We start from the raw sequence: 21,288 nt of genomic DNA, 5'->3' as shown, positions 1-21,288 counted from the left end.
TGTTCCATCTTTCATCCTTATGAAAGCATAAGCAATAATTCTGAATTTATAAATATAGTAACATACAGTAGTCATGATAATCTCTAGCAGGTTATGAACTGGATGATTCACTTTTGAGTAGAGCCAATGAATATTTGCTTACTTACTTACTTACTTTTTGCGGCTTTGCCTGCAGCCTCCAATCACAAATCTAGGACCAGGTCAGAATCAGAATTCATTTGTTGGCATTTGTACTATACATAGCCTAAAAATGATTTTTTTTTGCAACACTGTGGTGCTTTACAACAATACAATAATGGACAAATGCCAGGACAGGACAGGACAGGACAGTGCAAGATACAAACACAGTGAAATTGGACTACAAAAGAGTGAGTGCAGTAGTCAGTATACTGCAAAGATGCAGGGGGCGGGGGAGAGAGTCAGAGGGGAGAGAGTCAGAGGGGAGAGAGTCAGAGGGGAGAGAGTCAGAGGAGAGAGTCAGAGGGGAGCCATGTTGATGAGGCTGATGGCCGAGGGGAAAAGGCTGTTCCTGTGTCGGACAGTTTTAGGCCCAATCCCAAACCACCCCCTACCCACTCCCACTCCGCCGCCGAGTGTCCCTCCAAATGAAGTGTCACTCACAGCTGTGGAGGGCACTCTCAGTCGATGAGGAGGGGATATAAATGGAGAGCCAAATGTGGGACGGACTCCCCACTCCACCAGAACCGACCGGGACAGGGCCGTCACCATGGCATGTTAAGTTGATTCATGGGAAACAAATATAAATCACTATAATTAAATCAATGTATGATGAGAAATGGTCAAAAACCCAAACGCAAATATGTGTTTGCAAATGAACTCTAACTAAATGAATACTATAACACTGTCCCGAGACAAATACATCAATCAATTAAAGTCCAGGTTAACCCAGTTCAAATTTTTGTTATGAGCTTCATACACCACAGGAAAACATGTCATTAACCAGCCAGCCAAATCTGAGTGATTAAAAATGTCGCTAAGTATATGTGACCGCCGCTGGTAATTTGGTCCTCAACTAGGCATTTTCATTTTTCAGTTTTTTACAGATTATGAAAGTGCAGATTGTAAGCTTTCAAATGAGGTCTCATACATTGAAATCTGAACATATTTGAAGAAGATATGCTTATTTGAATGCTAGTACTGCCAAATCAACTTAGCTGAGAAATCTCCCTCCAAAGTTCTCCAACATTTTCACACCTCTGACTGCCAGGTAATGGGCGTGAACAATGGCCTGGTAACCCCTCCCCCAGCCACTCCCCCACTGGACGATCTGTCATTATCTGTCAGAGTGGCTGTCAACTTGGGGTATTAACTGAGAGTGGCTGCCAAGTGAGGTGCTCTCTCACTGATGACCCCACACTCTGAGTCAGTATTAATCTTCTGTTGTGAATGCAGTTAAGAACAATATAAGATGAAGTTCAAATTTAACGTTCTTTATTGTCACATACATGATATAAAGTACAAGCATAAGTAGTTAAGTGTACAAAAAAAGGCAACTGTCTAAGTGTTAAAGTGTACAGTCAGTTGTCTGGTTTATAGACAAGGTGCATAGTGTTCATTGTGATCAAGTGTACAACAAAAGTAATAACAGTCCCCAGCTCAATACTCAAGGTAATAACAACAGTACTCAGCTCAGTATTCAATATTCTAACAATGCAGTCTGTGCAAGTGTGGGCAAGTCTGTGCAAGAGAACAAGCAACGCTTCAGTATACAAACAGGAAAACAGGAAAGGCTGTGGCCTTTCTCCTGCAGTGCTGTCCGTCCTGATGATCTGCAGTGAGTCTACAAGCGGACAGTCTTGTTCTGAGCTGCTGTGGAGTTTGGCGGGGGACATGTGAAGTCTCGTCCCTCATCAGAACAGAACTCTCTGATCTTGTCAAAGAGATACGTCTGTCTGGCCATGTCCAGTCCGGGTGGGGCTTGCACAAGAAGACCTTCTCTGGGGGGCAGGACATCAGGCTTGCGCAGCAGCTGAAACTCGACTGCCGGTGCATCACGGTGTTCTCTGGCCACAACCATGCCAGGTCTCTCAGCATCAAAACTGCAATAGAATAGAAGGAAGAAAGTACATTCAACTATTGCCCACAGTACTGGCACTCCATATAGATAAAATAGTACCAGAAAGTGTTGATTAAATAGACTAGCTAATGCATGATAGGATGAACGTATTCTCACCTGTTGTGCAAAATCAAAGCTGTAGTGCATAGTGATCTTCTTGCTGGCTGGTATGGAGGGGCCAAGGGAGAGCTGCAAATCCTCACCTTTTTGCTCATCCTGTAACCAAAACAAAAAACAAAGGTGTCAGACTACCATAGCTCTCATGCTCTCTCATTCTGTTTCTCTCTATAATATAGCTACCTAGCTCAATATTAGCTGCCACGCTGGCTAGTTTAGGAACAAAGGGCTAGCTCAGCTAACTAGCATGTTGGCTAACGTTAGCTAGCTAGCCTTTGTTAGTTTGTTATGCTAGCTAGACTTAGTCACTTGTTTAGAAAGGAGCTACTGCTAAACGACTAACGTTAATGTAATGTAAACAGCACAGATAGTATAAAGATCAGCTTACCCCAAAGCAAAGGAGAATGCTTGGCGGTGGTGTGAATCTGCTACGTCGTTCGCGTTCGCTTGGTAGCAGCTTGCTTTGTTACAGTCATCTCTGTATCACAGGTCATCAAGAATAAACTCTGTGTACGAACGAGTCCTGCTCTGCTGGAGTTTTAGCTGCTCTTAAAACTCTTTCCATGTCCTGGATGCCATCCCCGTCTTCTCTTTAGCAAAAGCTGTAGCATCCTTGGTAAACTTGGAACTGAATGTAAATAGCCGGCGTGTTGTTTGGGAAGGGTGGGGGCGGAGAACCCGGAAGCAATAGCCAATGAAAACAAATCATGCTAATCGATCTGCCCGCCCCCAAGCCCGGCTCGAAATCAGCTAAAAACGAGCTTAGTTTGCAGACTAATTAAACGTATTTCGTGAACCTAAAACTGTTGTCTGTTATAGTAAGTGGGTTCTTCACAACTTCAACTTTGGTAATACAAAATAAAACAAAAAACGAAAAAAAACATTTTTTTATGTATTTTGCCCTCTAGCGCATTTCGGGGTTTGCCGAGTTGCGGACCAAATCACCAGCCGCTGTCACATATAAAATAAGGCTTCAAAATCGGTTAAAAATCAGCAGCATTCTCTGGTCTGAGAGTGTGGGGGCGTGTCTGCTGAAGGCACCGAAGCCACACCCAATTGCGTGGGGAGGGGGTGTGGAGGGAAGAACCTGTCAAATAGTACCGTTCTCTGGTCTGCATATTGTCACACTGGCACGCCGTCTCTTATGTGGTAGGAAGGCACAGCTTTGTGAAAAGAGGAGTTGAAATTACACTTGTCTAATGAGTCAAACGCACAGATGCTTCCTCCTAACCTACCTCCTGACAAACAACACAGGTAAAACTGTAGCTACTCTATACCAACTGTAGTATATTTTTATACTGTATTACATCAATACACTTGTATTACTCTCATGTAGTAATCCATTTACTAAGAATAATGAATAAACTTCACTTTAGGTAGAACTGTGTTAATATAACAGGATAGTGACAACAGATGCCCTGTCCTGAGTAAACATTCCTTTGTCCCTGAGGACAATAAAGATAACACCTCTGAAGAAGAAGTCAGGAAGTCTACAGTTGTAACGTGACACAGGAAGAACCCAAGATTGCCCCCATGTCCGGAGGGGGGCAGAGCTCAGTGACCTGTTGACCAATTACAAGACTATCTGTGTTAATGTACATCCCTTGTATGCAAATTTGTTTGTCATGTGATCTTGGCCTGAAGCCAAGTATATAAGCTCGCCACCTCGTAAAAAGAACTTTAGTATTGCCGAAGTTTTGACCTGTGTTAGGCATGCTCAATAAATTGTTGTTTTGACCGCATTTTGCTCCTGAAGTACTTTCTTGACCCAAACGTTAAGAAGAAAAGATAACACACAACGCGCCAGTGTTACTGCCCTTAGATGCAAAATACAAAAACAGGCAACAAGGAATGAGTCTGTCCCTATTTTCTCCCTGCCACCTCCGGACCCATTCCTATCCCTCCCAGGCGATCCTGTCGTCCCTTGGGATCAATGGAAAAAGTTGTTTAAAATGTACCTTTAAGTCACTGGCTTGAACAGCGCTGATAGCGCGAAGAAGCGTACCGGAGTTGATAATCGGGACAGACTCATCCACTCTCGTTGGCAATGTTATGTGTGAGAATAACGAGCACTCGGCTTCAACTTTCCCGCAACATATCCAACAGAACTGGAATGTTCAGCCAGAAGCCGCCGAGCACCGCTTCACTGGGAGAGGGTGCATCTTTCTCCAGCTGCAGCTGGTCTACCTAACCATCCCCCTCGCTCCCGCCTCCCGGTCTCCCGCTGGAGAAATATACTGTAACCATTACCGGTGAACCCATACGCACATCAGGTGCCACAAATATGGCAGGCAGTTTCTGTATAGTTAACGCTTATAGTCATAATATATCATCAGTAACGTTATTTGGTGGGTGGTCGCCTGGTCGGTGCTGCTAGCTGTTAGCTAGACTAAGGTTATATACACACTCCCATCTGCAACAAACTACATAGCTAATGTTAGCTATAATTCCTCCTAAGATTACATATAATTCATCATAGCTGACATTACCACATAAATGTCAAGACACATATTTTGTATATTAACGTAGCAGTGTATTTTCCGATTGCTTACGTTACCTAGCTAACGTTATAACGTTAATTAGCTATAAGCATAAGGCAGCGGTGTCGGCACCAAAGGTTGATGCGACAGGAGGAGAATGGAGGCCGGGGAGGGAGATGGTTGGCTCTGCCGAATTCACCAGGACCAGTCGTGAGTCTGTGAAACCCAAAAGCCTCATATTATAATTGCAGAAGCTTTCGGGAGTGAAATGTTTGCTGCAGAGGCGGGCGCTAGCGGTGACAGACTCCTCTGTAACACCATGGCAATTAAAAAATGCTAACCATTTGCTTCTCATTTCAGCTTTACTCGGGAGTTGAAAGAAGGAGACCTTATCATCCCATTCCTGCTGGCATCCAGGAAGGATGCATTTTCGTTTAGTTTTATGCATACGCATTGCTAACTTAGAAAAACTAGCTAATTCTAGACTGCTGGTTAAAACTAGCTACCCTACTAACACAGTGGGTTGCAGCAACGTTGCACATAAGTTGTACTTAGGTAAGTTGCAACGTTACCATCAGGCGATGTTGTGACAACGTCCATCTATGGTCGAAAATAATTTTACCCTCCTAAGTCTAATTAGACTTTACTGCAACGTTGCAGAAACATTGGCAACATGGGTCCCTGCAACGTCATTACATAACGTGACAGTAACGTTGTATTACAGTCCTATTAGGCTAGCAATCGGGCTATCCCGTGACGTCACTGCTTGCTGGTTCACAGTTAAAGTAGGCAGGATTCTTTGCCAAACTGCTCCTGTATTTTTTTTTTTTTTACATTTTCGCTTATATCCTTCATATTGTACTGTATGTTGAGGTGAATAACTCATCTTAGAAATGTTATTGATTGTATATTTCCCTGTTTGTTATAAATTGAATGCTTTTTCATTAATTAAAAAAAAATACTACTACTAACTTTTCGGTGTCGACCAAGATATCATTTTTCAAAAGACGTGTCGAGAAATCCCATTCATTCTCTCGGCATTATGGAACGCTACCACTAGGGGGCGATGAGATTACTTTCCCTCCCTATAGATGTGTTCGCCGCCTACGTCACAGCAGTGAGCACGCAGCCTCTTGGTAAAAAGGCAAACAAACTCGCCACAGTAGCCAGGAGCTCCGTTTCATGTAGCTAATTATGCCTCAAAGCTGCTGTGCTGTGAACTGTACAAACAGAAAAGGACAAGATGATGGCCTCAGATTCTTCAGCATCTCCTCGAGATGTCACCCTTTTCAGAGGAACCGCCGAAAGCTGTGGTTTAAAGCCATAAAGAGAGCAGATTGGGGACCAAAAAACACTTTTTTGTGTGGTGCGCACTTCATCTCTGGTAAGTTATACCAGTTACCTCGGGGTTTTTTTCTCATCAAATTACATTGATTTGACTGTTGGTTTAGCTATTTATTTGTATACTTACCGGTAATAATTTAAGTAAACAGAAGTAACTCATAACCTGCACGCTAAACTAAGTTCAGGAATTGGAAGCCTAATGATAGCTAGCTAACGTTAGCTAATGCTAGCTAGCACGCTACCTAGTGCTAGCTAGCTAAGTCGAGGCCCGAACTTGACTAACGTTTAGACAATATGTGACAGCGGCTGGTGATTTGGTCCGCAACTCGGCAAACCCCGAAATGCGCTAGAGGGCAAAATACATAAAAAAACGTTTTTTTTCGTTTTTTGTTTTATTTTGTATTACCAAAGTTGAAGTTGTGAAGAACCCACTTACTATAACAGACAACAGTTTTAGGTTCACGAAATACGTTTAATTAGTCTGCAAACTAAGCTCGTTTTTAGCTGATTTCGAGCCGGGCTTGGGGGCGGGCAGATCGATTAGCATGATTTGGTTTCATTGGCTGTTGCTTCCGGGTTCTCCGCCCCCACCCTTCCCCTACACGCCAGCTTTGTTTACATTCAGTCCCAAGTTAACCATGGATGCTACAGCTTTTGCTAAAGAGAAGACGGGGATGGCATTCAGGACATGGAAAGAGTTTTAAGAGCAGCTAAAACTCCAGCAGAGCAGGACTCGTTCGTACACGGAGTTTTATTCTTGATGACCTGTGATACAGAGATGACTGTATCAGCAAAGCATGTTGCTACCAAGCGCAGAGTTGCGTCGAACGACGTACCAGATTCACACCACCGCCAAGCATTCTGCTTTGCTTTGGGGTAAGCTGATCTTTATACTATCTGTGCTGTTTACATTACATTAACGTTAGTCGTTTAGCAGTAGCTCCTTTCTAAACAAGTGACTAAGTCTAGCTAGCATAACAAAGGCTAGCTAGCTAACGTTAGCTAACATGCTAGTTAGCTGAGCTAGCCCTTTGTTCCTAAACTAGCCAGCTAGTCTATTTAATCAACACATTCTGGTACTATTTTATCTATATGGAGTGCCAGTACTGTGGGCAATAGTTGAATGTACTTTCTTCCTTCTATTCTATTGCAGTTTTGATGCTGAGAGACCTGGCATGGTTGTGGCCAGAGAACACCGTGATGCACCGGCAGTCGAGTTTCAGCTGCTGCGCAAGCCTGATGTCCTGCCCCCCAGAGAAGGTCTTCTTGTGCAAGCCCCACCCGGACTGGACATGGCCAGACAGACGTATCTCTTTGACAAGATCAGAGAGTTCTGTTCTGATGAGGGACGAGACGTCACATGTCCCCCGCCAAACTCCACAGCAGCTCAGAACAAGACTGTCCGCTTGTAGATTCACTGCAGATCATCAGGACGGACAGCACTGCAGGAGAAAGGCCACAGCCTTTTTCTGTTTGTATACTGAAGCGTTGCTTGTTCTCTTGCACAGACTTGCCCACACTTGCACAGACTGCATTGTTAGAATATTGAATACTGAGCTGAGTACTGTTGTTATTACCTTGAGTATTGAGCTGGGGACTGTTATTACTTTGTTGTACACTTGATCACAATGAACACTATGCACCTTGTCTATAAAACAGACAACTGACTGTACACTTTAACACTTAGACTGTTGCCTTTTTTTGTACACTTAACTACTTATGCTTGTACTTTATATCATGTATGTGACAATAAAGAACGTTAAATTTGAACTTGATCTTATATTGTTCTTAACTGCATTCACAACACAAGATAAATACTGACTCAAAGAGTGTGGGGTCATCAGTGAGAGAGCACCCCACTCGGCTGCCACTCTCAGTTAATACCCCAAGTTGACAGCCACTCTGACAGATAATGACAGATCGTCCAGTGGGGGAGTGGCTGGGGGAGGGGTTACCAGGCTATTGTTCACGCCCATTACCTGGCAGTCAGAGGTGTGAAAATGTTGGAGAACTTTGGAGGGAGATTTCTCAGCTAAGTTGATTTGGCATTACTAGCATTCAAATAAGCATATCTTCTTCAATTATGTTCAGATTTCAATGTATGAGACCTCATTTGAAAGCTTACAATGTGCACTTTCATAATCTGTAATAAACTGAAAAATGAAAATGCCTAGTTGAGGACCAAATTACCAGCGGCGGTCACATATTGCAAATACTCCGACAAACTATTGCAAACCTTTTTTCTGTTACTGCTGGCTTTGTGTTCGCCGCGAACATTTGCAGAAACATAAGCGAACGGTCTGAGCTGTTAAGTTTTGTGTTAGTTAACGTTACTCTAAAATGGCCGCTGGACATGTGAATTGTTTGTTTGACTCTGCTGAATTTGAGACTCACATTGGGAGCTCGCTCGTGTCAGGCTTTCTAAGGCCATCACGAATCTTAGGCTAATTTTACATAGGCAAAGGTGAAGGCGAAGCCAAGATAATGCTTTATATATTTTCCATTTGTCTGGAAAGTGGGAGACTGAGAACAATGCCACCCACGAGGTAAGCGGGGTACCATGGACAATAACGTTAGCTCGAAACAAAGATGGAGGCAGCTTTGTTTGCCACATTAGTAGTATCGGTGTGTATTGTTGGAGTTCACGAGTCAAAAACAGGCGTTCCTGTTAAAACTGCGAGTAGTAACGCGTGATTCACGGGCCTTATACATTTAATCTGTGCACTGCAGTGGCTAATGCCTAAACTAACTTCATGTTTCCCACACTGATGATTGACCGCCATTGACCGCATCTGTCCTGGGCCGGCAGAGAATCAAAAAAAAAGAATAGTATAGAATAGTGGCGTGTCACTAATTACTTATCGGCTGTAATGACTTGTTGAATTGTTGTTTTAGTCGCTTCCCCTCTGCCTACTTTCCCATAGGGTCCTTATGTGTTTATAAACTAAATTTTTTTTGTTTATTGGGCAGACTGTATTGCAGTGTGGAGTTTCTGGGGGAGGACACTTGTGTCGGTTGTCCCAGTATCCTGGCTCTCCAAAAAGGATGGGGTAAGAACATGTTTGTGTGAACAATGTTTCTGATTGGTGTGCTACTTTTCAATTGTACAGGGAAGCGGGTACTAATGGTTTCACTCACAGTTGCAGATGTGTTCCTGGCCAATGAATGAGTCAGCCAACGGATAAAGAGCTGTGTGAAACCTAACCCTGGCTGGGCGCTCCACAGAGTCCGGGTTTTCCCAAAGTCCACAACTGGTACTGTTTGCATTTTAAGCTATTAAAAAATACTGATGGGGGGGGGGGGGAGGAAGATCATGACTCATTATTCTGAGGAAAAAAGGATGGCTGAAATGTATTGATTATGGTACTTTATGCACACAGATCATTACGAAGGTGCCAGGCTCATGGCAAAAGTCTTTGAGCAGCAGTCGTCAATGGACGAGTGCCAAGACGTTCGAAAGAGACGTCTAGACACGCTATCACTCCAGTGACGAAGGTAACATAAAGTGCATTCAACAGTCCCAAAAGAGTAGTACCTTTGAAATCGAGTAATCTGAGCTAATATACTGATATTCCACTAGATATTCCAAGCCCCAAGCAGCCATTGGTCCCCACAATGCAGGCCAAAGACGGTATGCCAGGTGCCGGAGTTGAAAGGCCTCTGCCGGCTGTCCAGTACAATCCACTTGTGCTGTACAATCCAGGTATGCATGTTTGAGTTTAAATGAAATGTCTATGCCTATTTGCACACTGATAGTTGGACTATTTTTTTTAATTTATTTTGAATACCATTTTACTCATCTTGCAGATTTTCCTAGCTCGTCCCATGTGAGCGAACGGGGCCCAGACCCCAGGTATAGCACTCCAGCCAGACCAGGTAAGAGTGGCATGTACTGCTGTGGTGTTGTCTACCTGTCATGTCTTTATTTAGTTTCCCTCCAAATGCCAGAAGCCAAAGCCAACACCATAAAGTTTCCTGCTAATCCCTTTAGGTTTTCAGTTAGCTCTGTGATTGGCTTTTTTAGATTGAATACCATTTTACTCATCTTGCAGATTTTCCGAGCTCATCCCCTGTGAGCGAAAACCACATGAGCCCAGGCCTCATGTATAGCACCCCAGCCAGACCAGGTAAGAGTGGCATGTACTGCTGTGGTGTTGTGATGTCTACCTGTTAATGTCTTAATTTATTTTTCTTCAAATGCCAGAAGCCAAAGCATGCTGCCAACACCATACAGTTTCCTGCTAATCCCTTTCCTTTATCCCTTTTGGTTTTCAGTTAGGTCTGTGATGCCGTCGCCCAAGAAAACGGCTCCAGCACCATTGACTCCATGTACCCCTCTACCGAATCGATGCTGCTCTGCAGATGCTGGTATGGAACTACTTCATGTTGCATGCAGGGATATATTTTGAGTTTCATTTAGTTTTATGTCAATGTACTTATAGCCACATCTGTGTTTATCTAGATTTCCAGAGGTCTGTACATCAGCAGTTCTCAGACTTGCGGGAGCAACTCCGTGAGCTTGCACAGAGTGTGAGGGAACTGGCCCAGAGCATGCGGCCTGGGGAGTCTGGAGCCCAGGGAGAAGTGCTGGATGTACTGGACCCTGCCCAAACGGAGGAGGAGCTGCAGGTCTTTGAGGCCAGGTTGAAGGACCGGGAACATCAGAGGAAGATGGTGAGTGTCTGCAGGGCAGAACTTTGTCTTATTTTTGCAGGGAAGGATACAGTAAATGACTGTCTTTGTTTTGCAGACACAATACCTAGGTGCCATTGGTGGCAGAGACTTGGCGGACACAGTCCGGCAGGTGCTGTCAGCTGTTGCCACACATGCGGTGTGGAGCGCCTACAGTGTGCACGGGAAGAAGGGGAAGAAGCCACTGAAGAGTATGACACTCTTCAATGTTCTAACATGTAAGAAATGGTTCTATTTTTAATATTTTTTAATACATCGTCTTTGTTCCATGACCGATGTGAATTGAAACCATTACCTTTCTTGATAACTTAAAGGTGCAGTTACGGTGCAGTTATGGTCTCCATGCCGAAGGCTACGATGGCGGAGGTGGCCGCCCAGCTGCAGGAGACATTAAAACATGCCCCTGCTAAATGCAGAAGGGTAAGTGATGTCTTTTTGTTTTTTTTGGGCTTCTCCTACCCAGTGACACTGCATGGTTCCAAAGATTGTGTACCAATTTTTTGTGCATGTATGTGCGTTGTGTATTTACGGCCATTTCATTATGTCTTTAGGTATTTGACAAATATAAATATAAATTATCATTTTTTTTGTAAATAACTGTTTTTTTGTTTGTTTTTTTAAATCCTTTTTGTTTTTAAAACTTGTTTATCATGTTGCAGGCCAGACATTGTGTGTACTTTTTTAATAAAATAAATTGTTCTTAACTGTTAATGGTGTTGTGTCATAACTTTTGTACCATAATTTTGCTTGCTGCATTGACTATGACATTAATAGGCTCTTTGCACAAGCTCCACTACTTCCTGACACTCTACAGGCGTATTTCTTTCCTGTCCTATACTAGTGGATGGAAGTGATTGATCAGGTGTGCTGCACACCGGATTCATCGCAATTGCTATCCAATAGTATAGGACGGTAAAGAAATATGCCTGTAGAGTTTCAGGAAGTAGTGGAGCTTGTGCAAGGAGCTGATTTGTTTTGTAATGCAAATTATAAATGTAGCCAACGGAAGTGTAGACCACGTTGCATCAACGTAACAAGTAATATATAAACGTGTATACAACGTTGCAGCAATATACATCGAAATCATCACGGAAATCACAACGTTGTGTGCACATTGCAGGCACGTTGCAGACACGTTGGACCTGCACGTTGCAGCAACTTGTGTGCAGATACCGCATTTGCGTTGCATGCACGTTTAACTTGACGTTGAGTGGACCATACAAAAGTCTAAATTGCACGTTTCTGCAACATTGCTGCAACCTGATTGTGTTAGTAGGGTAATTCTAGACTCAAGATTGAGCAGGAGAACCGAAGATTCAAATCCGTTCTAGCTTTATATAGTGTTAGGGCGGGGATATGCTAAGAACACCGCTCTACGTCATCAAGTACCATTTTAAGCCCGCCCAGAAAATCCAGAAATCAAAACTGGTCAAAAACACAAAACTGGTCTAACTTCACAATTCAGTACTACACATGGTTCATCCCATTTTTACATGTTATCAGTAATGCATCACTAACACATAGAATGTGTTTTCAAACAAATCTCTGATTTTGGTTAACTGGGACTTTAATAACTTACTCCCATGCCTCTTTGGCAGCATTCCTTCTTTTGTGAAGAATCATTAGCATATTGCAGCCTAATGGAATGGAATATATGATGTAGGCTTCATTTGACGTAGACCTAGGCCTAGATTTATTTTATGTCGGCTATGAATACAGGCAAAAAAAAAGAGTTTGCTACAAGTCAAGTGATATAGGGATACAGTGATGTTCTCCTATTTTTGGTTGTATCTTTTGACACCACATTCTGCGATTTTGTTTGAGGCAGTGAAATCAGTGTGAGAAAAACAAATGTTTGAGTGCAGTAAAATAATCTAAAATAATTGACAGTGTAGGAAGACGGAACGTTATTTATATGTGGTTGCCTGCAGCATCTCTTTGGCACGTGCACTTCCTGCTTTGGCTATCGGGAGCTTGCACCGATGCAGGCTTGCTATTTAAGGAGTTGACAGCCCACTCGCACTCCCAGCGCACTCCGCGCTAATTGGTTTGGGACGGCCCTTAACATGGCGAAGCTCGGCGTGAACGCGCAAACGGAGGGGGAGTGGATAGGGCGAGGGCTTAGGGGGTGGTTTGAGATTGGGCCTATGTCTGTGAGGACCGCAGCCTCCTGCCAGAGGTGGGCGGTGTGAAGAGGCCATAGCCCGGTGGGAGGGGTCGGCCATGATCTTTCTGGCCCGCTTCAGCACCCTGAAATCATGCAGAGCCTGGAGGGAGGGCGGGGCCTTGAGGGAGGGCGGGGGCTGGGGGAGGGCGTGGCCTGGAGGGGGCGGGGCCTGGAGGGAGGGCGGGGCCTGGAGGGGGGGTGGGACGTGGAGGGAGGGCGGGGCCTGGAGGGGGGCGGGACCTGGAGGGAGGGCGGGGCCTGGAGGGAGGGCAGGGCGCCGCCTTCTCCCACCCCCCCGATCACCCGCCGTTAATTACTCTGGTCCTTGACTGTAGCGGTGGGGAACCAGGTGGTGATGGAGACGTGAGGATGGACTCGATGATGGAGGTGTAGAATTGAACCATCATAGTCAGAGTCAGAGTGGAGCTGAGTTCTTCCTGAAGTCGTCCACCATTCCCACTGTCTTTAGAGCGTTAAAGGACAATGCTCGTTTTTGACAACCTGGACCTTATTTACGACATATTATAAGACGTTTGACTCACCGAGATCACTTTGGTGTAGTTCGGAGGCATGTAGAAGAAATTAAAAATCCAGCGCAAGCCAGTATATCCATGTAATGGCGGTGGTGGGGGCACCGAGAATGCAGTTTCTAAAAATCTATTTTCTGCCGCGAAACGGTTGTTTTCATCAATCTGTCTTTATGAATCGCTAGTTGTGCTTACATAGAGCGTAGGCCTGTTGTGGTTGTCACATGCCTCTGTAATATGATCTTTAGAAACGTCTTTCGAAACGAAATAGCTTCCCCACTTGCTCCAGCACTCATGCGCACAGCGCGCAATCGTTGTTCTAGCACGCTGTGCGCATGCGCATGCACCACCGCCATTACATGGATATACTGGCTCGCGCTGGATTTTACATTTCTTCTACATGCCTCCGAACTACACCAAAGTGATCTCGGTGAGTCAAACGTCTTATAATATGTCGTAAATAAGGTCCAGGTTGTCAAAAACGAGCATTGTCCTTTAAGCTCCAGGTTGTTCCAGCTGCACCAGGACAGCAGCTGCTCATTCTCCCACCTGCAGGCAGACTCGTCCCCATAGAGATGAGTCCTATGAGGGGGGTGTCGTCTGCTAACTTCAAGAGCATCATGGACTGATGGCTGGAGGTGCAGCTGTTCATGTGCAGTGAGAATAGTAGGGGGAAAGAACTGAGGCCCCTAATTAGCCTTAGACCATCCTGATCTTGCAAGCTTATATTATTTTTCTCTACACAGATCTGGTGCATCAGGTTAATAGCAAGGCTTTTAGAGAATTTAAGGAGTAAAATCAATTACTCTCTTTCAACAGAATTTCTTGTGCTATACTTGTAAGGAATATGTGGATGACTTGAGCAGAATACCTCGGGAGGTTTTGGAGGTGAGCACATGCATTTTGGGGACCATATGGCACCTGGACATAGAGGTTGGGGAAAGATAATTATTAATAAAAGGCTGTTAATCTTGCTCCCATTATGAAGTGATCCTACCTCTGATGTCTTTATCCAGAAAGCTGGCATCAGACTGATTGTGATTTGACAATCTGCCCATCGCCATATAGAGGTATCTCATATTTGCAACAGCTCAGTTATTTATTTTCCTGTTTGTTATTTTGGGTGTCATATCCCTTTAATGGTGCCTTGCCTGATGTCTTGCAGCAGTTCTGCTCACTGACGGGATACCCTCATGAAATCTATGTGGACCCAGAGAGATGCATTCACAAAAAGCTTGCCATGCGATGAGGGGATGTATTTGTGGAATCAGGTGAAAAAGTCAGCACTTGATTGTGACTACAACACACACAAATGTGTGCTGTGTACCACTATACTGTAACAATGTAATTATGGTTACACATTTATACATTGTGTGTGTGTGTGTGTGTGTTTAGCCAACCCAAGCCGTCATGTGAAGTCAGGCATGTTGGTGGGCCATATGAAGAGCATGTGGAGGGCCATGACCAGTCAAGCGTTCGACTTCCAAGGAGACCCCCTTCAACAAGGGGGGGCCCTCATAACAGACCCAGGTAATGCCTTACTACAAGTGATTATGCCATTGCAAAGTTGTGTACGATAAGTGTGCAACAAGCAATTCTCAAAAATGGCCCAGCTTGTGCTGTGCAAGGTCATTGGTCAGCCTGTTGACCTCTCCTCTGCTCCCTGTGCTGGTGCTGTTCCTCTCTGACCCGTACGACCCTCCTGGTTCCACAAGCTCACGTTCTGTGTGAGCGAAGCAGAGTGTGAGTCGGCATGGTTGGCTGTGCTGTGACTGGCTGTCTCTCGCTCCGCAGGCTCTGAGGTGCATTTTGCCCATTTTGACATGAACCGTCTGGACCACATGCCCATCCCCTGGCTCCTACAGATGGCCGGAGTGCAGCGGACTGTGGACCTCAGCGCCAGGCCAAGGATAATCCATGTGTAGCCCGCTTGTAGCCCATGCCAAGCTGCCCCCCGCCCCTGGCCGGCATCAATAGCAGTGTGCCTTGGCTCTCGCCATCTTTGTTGTTATGGTCTGTCTTGCTTGGCAAAGTAGGGTAGCGTAGACTTGGCATCACAGAACAAATTACAGGTCTACGGCTGGGATGGGAGTGACACGGTAGTGGACGTGAATCGGGATCCAGTTTAGGACTATTTGGGGTAAAACTGCAGGACTAGACTGCTTATGTTGACTTTGTGACCATTGGCGGCTTTTGGATATAATGATGTAATCTGCTGATTTGCCATAACTGATATTGTAAATAAAGTTTCATATCTCGGATTGTTCGGGAGCCTGCATAGGCAAGATGCAAATTCAGTCATCGTCACTATATTTGTCATGCAGACGCGACTTGCTTTAATCGGAGGCAAATAGAATGTTTTTGCAGTGAAGTAGAAGCAGAGGGGTGGCCGAACCATTAGGCTACGTCACAGAGGATCAGAACTTGCCCTGCTCAACGTCACCATTGGAAAAACTGCTGCCCTGGAATACAGCTGTCCCTCGGATGACACGCCAGCACAACAACCCAAGGATGTCGAATTAATGCTCTGAAAAGCTCGGACATTCCGCACTGCAGACCGGAGATCTCGCCACTCGATTTGGGAATGTTCGCGATGCATGCATAAAGTGAGAATGAAGCGCAAAGGCGAGAGGAGGCAACCGGAGAGATTCAGAGGACAGAGTCAGAGGGGAGAGTAAGAGGGGGGGAGTCAGATGGGGGGAGTCAGAAGGGAGAGAGTCAGAGGGGGAAGTCAGAGGGGGACACGGGCTGAATAGAACAGAACGTTTATTTCACCATATGTAACAAGTAGCCCTACAGGTACACGTACATTGGAATTGTAGTTATTGCTTATCCTTACAATATCTTATCCTTACAATATCTTATCCTTAAAATATCTTATCCTTATAATATCTTATCCTTACAATATCTCATCAACAGTCATCATTTCCCCATTACAGTCCTAGGTATGCAGCTAGATATTATAAGGTTCCCAATTTGGCAATTGACTATCCGTAGTCTAGCATGGCCTTGTTTATGAGGCTGGTTGCAGCCAATCACCCTCTGAGCAGAGCGGATTATACTCAGTTGAGCCTGGTCTGTGGTGGTAATGTACCAGGTGGTGATGGAGGAGGTGAGGAGGGACTCCATGATGGAGGTGTAGAAGTGTATCATCATCACCATATACAGTACAAACATGTATGCTTTAGAACAGATTTAGCTCACCTGTCATCATTCAATAACAGCATATCAGTTCTTTATCTTGTGTAGCGTATTAGGCTACCCATATCAGGGCTTTATGGGTTTAGTTCATGGCGGGAAAACGCCAGAGAAGCGGGTATAAGGATTAGGATTATCCCATTAATTTGGTTTAATGCTCTTTTCATCCCCTTAGTGATGCACACAGCACATGTTGATTGTGGCACTGCTATAGAATCCCGGTGCAGATATTAGATGTATAGATTAGATTATAGAGGTAACTGTGAAGGAAAGAAGGAGTAGTGTGAATTAATCTTTTTGGCTTGTGCATTTCATTTTAAATTCCTCATCTTTTGATATAGGCAATATCACTTGTTTATGTGTTGGCTGATGGGGCCTCAAATGATTCCTGATCGAAGTACAGACCGCGAATCTTTTTTGCCAATAAAATATGCTGTTTATTTAAAATTTGCAGTCTCCCTTAGTGAGATAGACAGTCATGCTTGTCTTCCCTGCAGCTGAAGGGCTGGTGGTCACATGGTCATCAGCAGGCCCCTTGGCCCCTCCTCTTTGACTGTCTGGCTCTCTTGTTCGGGCAGCGCTGAAGGCGTGGCACCAGTGGGCTTTCAGCAACACAAGTATTGCTCTTCTGGTCTGGCATTCTGTCCTGTCCCAGTCCCTGGTCCACTCTGCTTTTAACCTGAGGAGAGGACACAACTATTATTAAGGAATTAAATTACTGCAATGTTTAATCATCCATCTCCTCCCATTGCCTTGTCTGCCCCCCCTGGGTCCTCAAAGCCATTCCATGGTGCCCAGTCTACCTGGAGGACTGCCCTCATGGTAATCCCAAAGAGCAGGCCGATTCCTCCCAGAAGACAGGAGATTGCTGCTAGGGCCGATCCTCCCACAACAGAGGATATTCCATCCAAGGCCTTAGCTGAGAGGTCCCAGAACACGCTGGTGTCCATCTGTGTCCCAGCGTCCAGAGTCCTGGTCCTGCTGGAGGAGATGGGCAGGGTCTCCATCACTGCTTGTTCCTCAGAGCTTCTGAGCTCAGTCTCCTGGGCCAGGGATGTTTCAGTGACCAGGGCTTCTCCTGTCCTCTGGTGGGTGTTGCGTGTCTTCGTGTCTGTCTCTGTCAGGCCGATGAAGGTGAAGAAGTCCAGGATGTCAAAGTGGAGGGTGATGAAGACCCAGTCCACTCTAACCGGTGGAGTAGCAGCCCATTGTTTAGGGACCATAGGAGGCATCAAGGCGTCTCTGAAGGCCTCAATATCTGGAGGCTCAGTCTTGATCAGCGCCACTAAGAGAACAGCTGCAATGAGAATCTTTAAAAGGCCAAAAGCCATCGGGGAAGTCAGAAAAGTTCAGAGGAAATTCAATAGTGTCTGCACTTTGGTGAGGTTTGTGTTATGAATCTTCAGAATGTTCCAAAGACCTATGGTTTGTTGTCATTGTTATGGCAACAATTCTTATGTCATAGGAGAAAGCATTTCTAGAATCATCTCTAGAATCTTCATGACATTCTAGTTCCTTTTCACATAATATTAGAATATTATGGTGTGTGTTCTATCTGTGGGGTGCACACAGTTGGATAATGTGAGATGAATTTGTTTTTGTCACCAAAAACATTCCCTTTCGGAACTAACACCACACTGTGGCTTTATTTGTCTGATTTTTTTTTCTATTTTTGGTCACAACAAACATACAGTACCTAACCTTTACCTACTATATTTTTTCTAATACAATTTATTTTCCTACAGGGACAAAGTGACCTCATGTTACACCTTTCATCCTTATGAAAGCATAAGCAATAATTCTGAATTTATAATTATAGTAACATACAGTAGTCATGATAATCTCTAGCAGGTTATGAACTGGATGATTCACTTTTGAGTAGAGCCAATGAATATTTGCTTATTTACTTACTTACTTTTTGCGGCTTTGCCTGCAGCCTCCAATCACAGATCTAGGACCAGGTCAGAATCAGAATTCATTTGTACTATACATAGTCTAAATAGGATTTTTTTTTTGCAACACTGTGGTGCTTTACAACAATACAATAATGGACAAGTGCAAGGACAGGACAGGACAGTGCAAGATACAAACACAGTGCAAAACTAGCAGTGCAATTGGACTACAAAAGAGTGAGTGCAGTAGTCAGTATAGTGCAAAGATGCAGGGGGCGGGGGAGAGAGTCAGAGAGGAGAGAGTCAGAGGGCAGAGAGTCAGAGGGGAGAGAGTCAGAGGGGAGCCATGTTGATGAGACTGATGGCCAAGGGGAAAAGGCTGTTCCTGTAGCCTAGGCCTACTTACTTTTTTTTTTTTTAAAGCTATTTTGTAAAACTGATGAGGAGGCAAGGGGTGATTGTAATCATGCCTGTAATCCCCGTTAATAAGCAAATGTACAGTATAATGCTGGTATGTGTGTGTTAGTAATTACTAGCTTGTATTTCTCTCGTGTCAGGGAGGGTTCAGATACTGTCTTGTCAGCGTTTTGAGCCACATAGGCTCGTCTACCACATCAGGTGAGGCCTAGTTTGGACTGGATAAGACATGAAATGGCCCCTGTCTCATAGTTTAGGCACGCACACATCCTCAAGACACACACACACACACACACACACACACACACACACACACACACACACACACACTTACTGTAGACCAACGACCTGGCTGAGAATAAAACAACAGAACTACTGACCTGTGAACTCAGATACATACAGTCCATGAACATAATATTATTATACTAACCGGAAAGCTTTACTGGTAAGAATACAACACACAGACAAAGAAGAAAATAACTCACAGTTGAAAGCAATTAATTGAAGGTGAGTGGCAACACACACACACACACACACGTTATACACATCTGATCACATCAACTGACTGTCTCCCCTCTCCTTGTGGCGTCTGATTTCCTTGTGTTCTGCGTTACTGGACCAATAACTGTCTTCCCTGTTCTCTCCGTCTTCTCCATTTCCTGTGCTGACTCTGTCCCCTGTATTCTGGGTTCTTTGTGATCCACCCTCAACTTCTTCTGTCCTGTAGGACATTACATCAGCGACGGCGTCTATGCTGATGGAGGCTCGGGAGACGGGAACGACTGCTGGCTCTCCTACGACGACCTAAACGTTTCGGAAACCACCGGAGCGTCAGTGTGTCGCCTGCGAGAGAAGAGCGCCTACATCCTCTTCTACGAAAGACAGGTGCCCTGTTCTCATTCATAGTTCTACACATAGCATGGAAATCAACAGTAATGTCCTTCAAGTTCAAGTCATCACTTTATAAGACAGGATATTTGCATACATCAACTACTTAGTAACATATAAATGTTTTCTCTTGTAGAAGCCGGAGATTTGTCCAGGATCTGGAGGGGGCAGCCTGGGCGCTGGACATGGGCAGACCAGGGAGCCTCGGGCGGACGGCCAGGGGGCGGAGCCGAGGGCCAGGGGGCGGAGCCGAGGGCCAGAGGGGGTCCGGCCGCTGGAGGTCTGGCAGGGGGTCGGCAGGCACCGCCGACGGCCCAAAACCAGGCGGTTGGGCATGCTGGGTCAGCTGGGAGACGGGCAGGGGAACCCAATGGAACCAGAGAACCCTGAGAGAACAGACGCAGCACCGGATCAGGAGACACTGACAGAGGAGACTGCTGCAGCACAGACAGGAGACTACTTTCAGATAGGAGACACCGGAGACAGACAAACACAGGAGCCCACGGCAACACAGGACACACAGAAGATTGCACAGCCAGGGGGGTCTGCTGGAGCACAGGGACAGGAGACTGCTACAACACAGTCACAGGGGTCTGCTGGAGCACAGGGACAGGCTGAGCATCGGCACAGACGGCCGACGGCTCGGGAACCGGACCTCAATTGTGGCTCTGGGCTCCGGGCACTCCGTCAAGTCAACTGGACTGGGGCTAACATGGCTGAAACTAACCAGACTGAGGCTTATCAGACTGGGGCTAACCAGACTGGGGCTAACCAGACTGGGGCTAAGCAGACTGGGGCTAATCCAACTGGGGCTAATAAGACTGGGACTACCAGACTGGGGCTAATCAGACTGGGGCTAATGAGACTGAGGCTAACAGGGCTGAGGCTACTGAGAGGGTTAGGAACAGCCACAGCTAAGAGGACAACGATTGGGACAAGATCTGGAACAGGGCTGGAGTCAGGGGACAGGGTCAGGCTCATCTACAAGAACAGGGGCTGTTCCAGGCTCTGAGGACCCCAGGAACTCAAACACAAAGGCCTGCGGGAGCACAGGAACTGGGACCTGTGGGAACAGGAGCTCAGCCACAGAGGGGGTCGGGGGACCAACAGGAGAGACCTGCAGCTCAGGACCTGGGGATCGCTGCAGCTCATGCTCAGGGGATCGCTGCGGCACAGGAACAGGAACCTGCCACCACACAGGAACAGGAACCTGCCACCACACAGGAACAGGAACCTGCCACCACACAGGAACAGGAAACTGCCACCACACAGGAACAGGAAACTGCCACCACACAGGGCTGGAGCAGGGGGACCCTAACAAGACGGTTTAGACCCCGCCGGTGGCCTCCACCTCTGCTAATTAGACTGATCGTAGCCACCTGTCTTCCTGTGGTCACATGGCTCCTGTTGGGCAGTCAACACATGCGTATATCTGACTTGTATTCCTGCTACTCAGTGGCAGTTCAATGATAACGCATTTCAGAGAATG

The 21,288-nt window shown here is 45.6% G+C and overlaps 1 pseudogene across 1 annotated transcript; it reads left to right on the top strand.

Moving 5' to 3' along the window:
* Positions 1 to 490: 490 nt before the first annotated feature.
* On the top strand, positions 491 to 15,329 carry LOC311324389 (peroxiredoxin-like 2C; annotated as a pseudogene). The gene is made up of 6 exons: positions 491 to 541; positions 14,224 to 14,292; positions 14,421 to 14,474; positions 14,570 to 14,675; positions 14,800 to 14,934; positions 15,199 to 15,329. The product of its transcript is annotated as a peroxiredoxin-like 2C (transcript).
* Positions 15,330 to 21,288: the final 5,959 nt, after the last annotated feature.

This window comes from Borostomias antarcticus (genome assembly GCF_949987555.1).
Source record: "Borostomias antarcticus genome assembly, chromosome: 23".
NCBI lineage: Eukaryota > Metazoa > Chordata > Actinopteri > Stomiiformes > Stomiidae > Borostomias > Borostomias antarcticus.
The sequence above is the reverse complement of the archived record's forward strand: the minus strand, read 5'-3'. Positions and strand labels throughout refer to the sequence as shown.